Consider the following 9,631-nt stretch of genomic DNA (forward strand, 5'->3'; position numbering starts at 1 on the left):
TTGCCAAACCTGAGCCCTTCTCCCTGTGTCCCACACCTAAAGTGAGACACCATCCTCTGTGTGATCCATTCTAACTGGCCTCTCTGCTCCCGCTGTTTGCCCATAGTGACTTCTCCCCTCACCCTACGGTCTATTCCTCACCCAGGAGCCACAGAGACGTGAGACATTTCTTTTTCTTTCCTTTTCTTTTCTCTTCTTTTTTTTTTTGAGACAGAGTTTCACTGTTGTTGTCCAGACGGGAGTGCAGTGGTGTGATCTCAGCTCACCGAAACCTCTGCCTCCCAGGTTCAAGCAATTCTCCTGCCTCAGCCTCCCGATAGCTGGGATTATAGATGCCTGGCACCATGCCCATCTAATTTTTGTTTTTTTGGTAGAGACAGGGTTTCACCATGTTGGCCAGGCTGGTCTTGAGCTCCTGACCTCAGGTGATCCACCTGTCTTGGCCTCCCGAAGTGCTGGGATTATAGGCGTGAGCCACCACACCCGGCCTTTTTATCTATCTATCTCTATCTATCTATCTATCTATCTATCTATCTATCTATCTATCTATCTACTTATCTATTTATTTTTGAGACAGAGTTTTGCTCTTGTTGCCCTGGCTGCCAGGCTGGAGTGCAGTGGCGTGATCTCGGCTCACTGCAACCTCTGTGCCCTGGGTTCAAGCGATTCTCCTGCCTCAGCCTCCAGAGTAGCTGGGATTACAGGTGTGTGCCACCACGCCCGGCTAATTTTGTGTTTTTAGTAGAGACAGGGTTTCTCCATGTTGGTCAGGCTGGTCTCGAACTCCAGACCTCAGGTGATCCACTGGCCTCAGCCTCCCAAAGTGCTGAGATTACAGGCATGAGCCACCGTGCCTGGCCTAAGATGTTTTAAGTTTGAATATGTATTTATTTAAAACACAAGTAAATTTCAGTATTTATATGTTTCTATGTGTATGTATATGCGTATACATGTATGTACACACATGGTAATAATATATATGGTTCTGCTATTAGCTTTTTCTTTTTATTAAGGTATAATTGACAAATAAAAATTGTGTGTGTGTGTGTTTTTTTTTTTTTTTTGAGACGGGGTCTCGCTCTGTCAGCCTCCCGCCTCAGCCTCCCAAAGTGTTGAGATTACAGGTGTGAGCCACCGTGCCAGGCCAAAATTGTGTATTGTATGGTATAATATTATAACATAATATTTGGATATATGTATACATGATGAAACGGTTAAATCCAGCTACTTAACATACTCATCACCTCACATGTTCATCATTTTTTGTTATGAGACAGAAATGTTTAAACTCTGTCTCTACTAAAAATACAAATATTAGCCAGGCATCATGGTGGACACCTGTAATCCCAGCACTATGGGAGGCCGAGGCAGGTGGATCACTTGAGGTTAGGAGTTCGAGACCAGCCTGGCCAAAAAGGTAAAACCCTGTCTCTGCTAAAAATACAAAAATTAGCCGGGCATGGTGATGGCACCTGTAATCCTAGCTACTCAGGAGGCTGAAGCAGGAGAGTCGCTTAAACCTGGGAGGCAAACATTGCAGTGAGCTGAGATTGTGGCACTGCACTAAGGCATGGGCGACAGAGCGAGACTCTGTCTCCAAAAAAAAAAAAAAAAGGTTAAGTATGGCCTGGCATAGTAGCTCAAGCCTGTAGTCCCAGCACTTTGGGAAGCCAGGGTGAAAGCATGACTTGAGCCCAGGAGTTCAAGAGCAGCCTGGGCAACAAGGAGACCCCATTTCTACAAAAAGAATCTTTAAATTAGCTGAACATGGTAGCATGTGCCTGTGGTGCCAGCTACCCAGGAGGCTGAGGTGGGAGGATCGCTTGAGCATGGCGGGTTGAGGCTTCAGTGAGCTATGTTCATGCCACTATATTCTAGCCTGGGTGACAGAGTGAGACCCTGTCTCAAAAAAAAAAAAGAAAAAGTTAAGTCTGGCAAAATTTGTTAACCAAATTTGTTTTGTTTTGTTTTGTTTCGTGTGATCTCAGCTCACTTCAACTTGTGCTTCCTGGGTTCAAGCGTTTCTCCTGCCTCACCCTCCTTAGTAGCTGGGACTACAGGCATGTGCCACCACACCTGGCTAATTTTTGTATTTTTGGTAGAGACGGGGTTTCACCATGTTGGCCAGGCTGGTCTTGAACTCCTGGCCTCTGGTGATCTGCCCACCTCGAGCCTCCCAGAGTGCTGGGATTACAGGCATGAGCCACCGCATCCTGCCTCCAAAGTTTTCTTATTCCCAACAATGCAAGCCAGGACTCCTCTGCTAATTTTGCTGGAGAAGTGAGGTTGCATTAGAGGAAAGTGAGATGTATCAATTTACTTAGGTTGGGCCGGGGCACGGTGGCTCAAGCCTGTAGTCCCAGCACTTTGGGAGGCCGAGACGAATGGATCACAAGGTCAGGAGATCGAGACCATCCTGGCTAACCTGGTGAAACCCCGTCTCTACTAAAAAATACAAAAAACTAGCCGGGCGAGGTGGCAGGCGCCTATAGTCCCAGCTACTCGGGAGGCTGAGGCAGGAGAATGGCATGAACCCGAAAGGCGGAGCTTGCAGTGAGCTGAGATCCAGCCACTGCACTCCAGCCTGGGCGACAGAGCGAGACTCCGTCTCAAAAAAAAAAAAAAAAAAAAAAAGATAAATTTGCTTAGTTGACTAAAGGAAAAGAAAGCTAAAGTGGGAAAGCAGGACTCTGATTTCTTTCCCTCCCTCAGTTTCTCTCATTCTTACTTTCTCCTGCTGTTTCTAAAGCTTCTTTAGTTTCTCCAGGGTGCTCTGGTTGCTTGGCCTGTAAATGCCTTTGGCCTTCCTCCAGAGGTCACACGGCAAAGGATCCATTGTGCCTTCAGCTGACAGCTCTGTATCGTCAAGCAGGAGAAGGGGTGAAGGATAATTTTTACCAAACTGTATGATGTTTGGCTAGATTCCTATCACATTCTGTTTGGCTAAAAATGAAACTGTTCTAGGCCGGGCACGGTGGCTCACGCCTATAATCCCAGCACTTTGTGAGGCCAAGGCGAGTGGATCACGAGGTCAGGAGTTCGAGACCAGCCTGGCCAACATGGTGAAACCCTGTCTCTACTGAAAATGCAAAAATTATCTGGGCGTGGTGGTGTGTGCCTGTAGTCCCAGCTACTTGGGAGGCTGAGGAAGGAGAATCGCTTGAACTCGGGAGGCAGAGGTTGCAGTGAACCGAGATCACGCCATTGCACTCCAGCCTGGCGACAGGGTGAGACTCTGTCTCAAAAAAAAAAAAAAAAAAAAAAAAGACGCTGTTCCAGGCCGGGCGCATTGGCTCATGCCTGTAATCCCAGCACTTTGGGAGGCCAAAGTAGGTGAATCACCTGAGGTCAGGAGTTTGAGACCAGCCTGACCAACATGGAGAAACCCCGTCTCTATGAAAAATACAAAATTATCAATTAGCTGGGTGTGGTGGTGCGTGCCTGTAAACCCAGCTATCGGAAGGCTGAGGCAGGAGAATCGCTTGAACCTGGGAGGCAGAGGTTGCAGTGAGCCGAGATTGCACCATTGCACTCCAGCCTGGGCAATAAGAGTGAAACTCTGTCTCAAAAAAATAATAATAGGCCGGGCGCAGTGGCTCAAGCCTGTAATCCCAGCACTTTGGGAGGCCGAGACGGGCGGATCACGCGGTCAGGCGATTGAGACCATCCTGGCTAACACGGTGAAACCCCGTCTCTACTAAAAAATACAAAAAATCTAGCCGGGCGAGGTGGTGGGCGCCTATAGTCCCAGCTACTTGGGAGGCTGAGGCAGGAGAATGGCGTAAACCTGGGAGACGGAGCTTGCAGTGAGCTGAGATCCGGCCACTGCACTCCAGCCTGGGCGACAGAGCCAGACTCCGTCTCAAAAAAAAAAAAAAAGAAAGAAAAAATAATAATAATAAATGAAGCTGTTCCAATACCATATTTTTGGTTACCTGGACAGTGGTTGGGCCAGTGATCTAGGCCTTCTGCATAGTTTCAAGCCCAGCGCAAACTTGGAAGGTCTCTAGGCCTTGCAGACACTTGCTTCGTTTTTGTTGTTGTTGTTGTTGTTTTTCTTTTTTTTCTTTTAAGACGAAGTCTCGCTCTGTCGCCCAGGCTGGAGTGTAAGGGTGTGATCTCGGCTCGCTGCAACGTCTGCCTCCTGGGTTCAAGTCATTCTCCTGCCTCAGCCTCCCAAGTAGCTGGGACTACAGGCATACACCACCACACCCAGCTAATTTTTGTGTTTTTAGTAGAGATGGGTTTTACCATGTTGGCCAGGCTGGTCGCAAACTCCCGACCTCAAGTGATCCGTCCGCCTCGTCCTCCCAAAGTGCTGGGATTACAGGTGTGAGTCACCACGCCAGGACAAGATAGTTGCATCATTTTGTCATGAGGAGAGAGCACAAGAAATCTTTCAATTCACATACTTTTTAAATGAAAACCAGTGCTTACAGAAGTTGCAGTCACAATACATCTGGCTGCTCAGAATATCAAATTTAGAATCCAAACAGTTTTTCCCTAAGTCAATGTTCCGGACCCAGTTTATATACCTCCTTAGATTTGCTAAGCCCCACTCCTTCCCAGGCCTTGGTCCTGCCTGGGTCTCTCAGTCTTGCTGTGTTTCCGGTGTAGCGGGAGCAGTGCCGGCTGCATCCTTCTGTGGCCCTCCAGGCACAGCTGTCACTGCCATGGCCTCTTTCCTCACACAGCCACTGCCTCAACCTCTCCTAGGAGTGAGGGCCAAGGTGCAGCAGCTCCAGCACCGAACTGGAGTCCAGGACCTTCTGGCTCCCCAGTAGTTGCTGAGAGGGGCCCAGTAACACAATCCGCACATGAAGGGGAGTTAACACCGTGGGGTGGACTTTGACCGAAAAGAGAGAGGAGGCTGGAAGGAGCTCGCAGTGGCTCATTCTGCTGCTGCTTTGTCCGCATGTGATTCTTCCAACACTTGGAGGCCCCCAATGAATGAAAACACAACGACCTGTCATCCATAATGAGAACACATTCCTTCCTTCCTTCACTGCCTAGCTTCCCCTCTTCCTCACTCTTGCTGCCCTAGGCTTGCAGCCCTCCCCAGTGAAACAGTAACCTTCGGGCTTTGCCTCCAACTCTGTTTTCTAGGAAGTCACGTCCAGACAGGCAAACTATGCATTTACTTGAGGGCAGGAGCTTTACAAACCCTCCTGCTTTTCTACTTTGCACCCTTGAGTAGAAACTTCTCTCCTCTCTGGGAGAGAATGGTACTAGAAAAATAACTCTATCCCTTCTTCCAACCTCCAGTACGCCAAGGGGTGAGCACCAGCCCTTGGCAGGAAGAAAGGGGGTGACTGTCCTGCATGTAGCCAGTAGTGTTGTCTAAGACTGGGGTTGGGGGAGAGTAAGTTGAATTCTGTGAGGAAAAGATAGGAAGCCCATTTTGATGTAGACACCAAACAATTTTTTTTTTTTTTTCAGACAGAGTTTCACTCTTGTCACACAGGCTGGAGTGCAGTGATGCGATCCCAGCTCACTGCAACCTCTGCCTCCCGGGTTCAAGTCATTCTCCTGCCTCAGCCTCCCAATAGCTGCGATTACAGGCACCCACCACCACACCCAGCTAATTTTTGTATTTTTAGTAGAGACGGGGTTTCTCCATGTTGGTCAGGCTGGTCTCGAACTCCTGACCTTAGGTGATCTGCCCGCCTCGGCCTCTCTAAGTGCTGGGATTACAGATGTGAGCCGTGGAGCTTGGCCATTACCTGTATCTTCTTGCCTCAGAAGGAACGTTTGTGCAGACACTGCCTTTCCTAAAGTCAGTGTTTGACTTTCTGGTCCCCTGAGGCTATTTTCCTTCTCTCCCCACCCCCACCCCTAAACAGCTATTCCTTGTTTTCTTGCAGAAGGCCCCACCCAGGCCTCACCTTCCCCTCCTCCCCTCCATGGTGGCTTTTAGTGCTTGTGTGATTCACACGCGTGCGTGTGTCTTTGTTTGCGGCTCTGTTCACCTCTCTGATGCCTGAAGTTTGAACTCCTGAAAAGGAAACTTTCTGGTATTCACTGGCATTGAATAAAGACAGGAAATAAGTGTCTCAGCACAGAAGAATTTCAGCGTATGCTACATTATCTAAGCTACCTCCTTGCCTGGGATTTTTAACCAGTGCACAAAGAAGGGGTAAACCTCCCACATTCTTTATCTGAGAGCTTCTGAAACACACTCAGGGTATCAGAACCACTGGCCTGGCCTCTTGGTTACTCACAAGGCTGGTCCTGGCCACCAGCAATGACCAGTTAGCTTCCCTGCTTCCATCCAGCCAAGACCTAGCCAGGACTTGTCTGTCGTGCCTGGTATTTTCTCTTGTTAAACTCCTGACTTCTGGGTTATCCTCAATTCTTTTTTTTTTTTTTTTTTTGAAATGGAGTTTCACTCTGCCGCCCAGGCTGGAGTGCAGTGGCGCGATCTTGGCTCACTGCAAGCTCCACCTCCCGGATTCACGCCATGCTGGGCGTGGTGGCGGGTGCCTGTAATCCCACCTACTCAGGAGGCTGAGGCAGGAGAATGACTTGAACCTGGGAGGCAGAGGTTGCAGTGAACCGAGATTGCACCACTGCACTCCAGCCTGTGTGACAAGAGCGAAACTCCGTCTCAAAAAAAAAAAAAATTTGGTTGGTGTCTTCATCAAAATGGGCTTCCTGTCTTTTCCTCCCAAAAAAAAAAAAAAAAAAAAAAGCTAATTTTTGTATTTTTAGTAGGGATGGAGTTTCACCGTATTAGCCAGGATGGTCTCGATCTCCTGACCTCGTGATCCTCCCACCTCGACCTCCCAAAGTGCTGGGATTACAGGCATGAGCCACCATGCCTGGCCAGGGTTACCCTCAATTCTCAAATCTCTCTCCGCAACCCTGAAGGGGAGAAGAAGGGGTGCAGTAGCTTTGGGAAATGCTTGTCTTTAGGGCAGGGAAGGTGTAAGAAGTCCCTGGAGTCCTCTCTGCAGTGAGTTCCCCGTCTCGGGTTCCCTCCCCCACTGGCAACTGGGCTCAGAGCTGCTGGCTTCCTCCAGAAGCCAATGGAATGGAAGGCCCTCTGCCCGGACACTGCGGAGTGTGAAGTTCACCTGCATGCGGGCCACTCCCTCGGAGGGAGCCAAGGCTGGGGAGGTTTGGGAGGAAACTCTCAGAGAGGTGCCAGGATGCTTCTCCACACTTACAAATCCAACTGCTCACCCCTACCTTACAAGCCATTAGTTCCTCAAAAGGAAACAAACAGTAAGACCTGCAGGAAAACTGAGGGAACATTTAGAATTCAAATAGAATAACCACAGCGGCTTGTAGATCTGAAATTATTTTTCACTTTTAGTATCCTTCCTGATTTAATTAAAAAAAATTTTTTTTTTGAAACGAAGTGTCACTCTGTTGCCCACGCTAGAGTACAGTGGTGCTATATCGGCTCACTGCAACCTCCGCCTCCTGAGTTCAAGTGATTCTCCTACCTCAGCCTCCTGAGCAGCTGGGATTACAGGTGCCCGCCACCACAACCAGTTAATTTTTGTATTTTTGGTAGAGACGGGGTTTCACCATGTTGGTCAGGCTGGTCCTGAACTGCTGACCTCAGGTGATCCACCCAAAGATTACAGGCGTGAGCTCCCGCGCCCAGCCTCCTTTCTGATTTGAAAACTAATATGTTCCTGGCTCCCAGCACTTTGGGAGGCCAAGGTGGGCGGATCACTTGAGGTCAGGAGTTTGAGACCAGCCTGGGCCACATGGTGAAACGCCATCTCTACTAAAACTACAAAAATTAGCTGGGCATGGTGGTGCACTCCTGTCATCCCAGTTACTTGGGAGGCTGAGGCAGGAGAATTGCTTGAACCCGGGAGGCAGAGGTTGCAGTGACCCGAGATCATGCCACTGTGCTCCAGCCTAGGCAACAGAACAAGACTCCATCTCAAAAAAAAAAAAAAAAAAAAAAAAGTAATATGTTCCTAGTGGGGAAAACTTGGAACATGTAAAGAAAATAACGGTCTTAAGGCCGGGCGCGGGTGGCTCACGCCTATAATCCCAACACTTTGGGAGGCTGAGGCAAGTGGATCACTAGGTCAGGAGATGGAGATCATCCTGGCTAACACGGTGAAACCTCTACTCCACTAAAAATACAATAAATTAGCCGGGCATGGTGGCGGGGCGCCTGTAGTCCCAGCTACTCGGGAGGCTGAGGCAGGAGAATGGCGTGAACCTGGGAGGCAGAGCTTGCAGTGAGCCTAGATCGCGCCACTTCACTCCAGCCTGGGCGACAGAGCAAGACTCCATCTCAAAAAGAAAAAGAAAAGAACAGTCTTGGAGCTTCATCAGTGACAAGTTAAGAAAAAAAAAAAAAAGGAAAAAGGAAAAGAAAATAACAGCTATCTGTAATCCCACCTCCCAATTAACTGGGTGTGGTGGTGCAAGTCTGTGGTCCCAGCTACTAGGAGGCTGAGGCAGAAGAATGACTTGAGTCCAGGACGTCGAGGCTGCAGTGACCTATGATTGTACCTCATAACACTCCAGCCTAGGAAAGCAAGATCCTGTCTCTTAAAAATGAAAGAAAAAAAGGTTGGGCATGGTGGCTCACACCTCTAATCCCAGCACTTTGGGAGGCCGAGGTGGGCAGATCACGAGGTCAGGAGTTCGAGACCAGCTTGGCCAACATGACAGAACCCTGCCTCCACTAAAAATACAAAAATTAGCCAGGTGTGGTGGCACACGCCTATAATCCCAGATACCCAGGAGGCCGAGGCATGAGGATCACTTGAATCTGCATGGTGGAGGTTGCAGTGAGCCAAGATTGCACCACTGCACTCCAGCCTGGGCAACAGAGACAACTCTGTCTCAAAAAAAAAAAGGAAAAAAGAAAGAAAAATAAAAGAAAAAAATCATAATCCCACCTCCCAGAGAAAACTTCCCTAATATTTGGCATATGTTTATTTTTATGTTCACATATTTTAGCATAGTTGAATTATGTTGTGTATATATGTTTGTATCACCTTTTTTCACTTACTATATCATTAGCACCTGCCCCTACCCCATCATTGTTTAGCTGTTGCAAAGTATTGCATCATATGGAGGTACCATGATGTATTTAATTGTTGGTCAATTGATGGAAAGTTTTTGCATCTCTTTTCTTTTCTTTCTTTCTTTTTCTTTTCTTTTTTTTTTTTTTTTGAGATGGAGTCTTACTCTGTCACCCAGGCTAGAGTGCAGTGGTGTGATCTCAGCTCATTGCAACCTTCACCTCCCGGGTTCAAGCAATCCTCCTGCCTCAGTCTCCCGAGAAGCTGGAGCTACAGGTGCGTGCCACCATGCCTGGCTAATTTTTGTATTTTTAGTAGAGATGGAGTTTCACCATGTTGGCCAGGCTGGTTTCGAACTCCTGACCTCAGGTGATCTGCCCGCCTCGGCCTCCCAAGCGCTGGGATTATAGGCGTGAGCCACTGCGCCCTGCCTCCGAAGACATTTTGAAATAAATAATTGACCCACCCACACCTAAAAAAAAAAAATAGCTTAATTTTGTTCATTAGCAAAAGATTGTCTTACTGGGCTATTAAGAGAGGAAAGGAAAAATCCCCTGATGTGTCCATAATGTTGTGTTAGGGCAAAATCTATCTTTGGCTGCAGCTAGAGCACAATCAGAGTGTGG

This window comes from Piliocolobus tephrosceles, chromosome 8, assembly GCF_002776525.5.
Source record: "Piliocolobus tephrosceles isolate RC106 chromosome 8, ASM277652v3, whole genome shotgun sequence".
In the NCBI taxonomy this organism is placed as follows: domain Eukaryota; kingdom Metazoa; phylum Chordata; class Mammalia; order Primates; family Cercopithecidae; genus Piliocolobus; species Piliocolobus tephrosceles.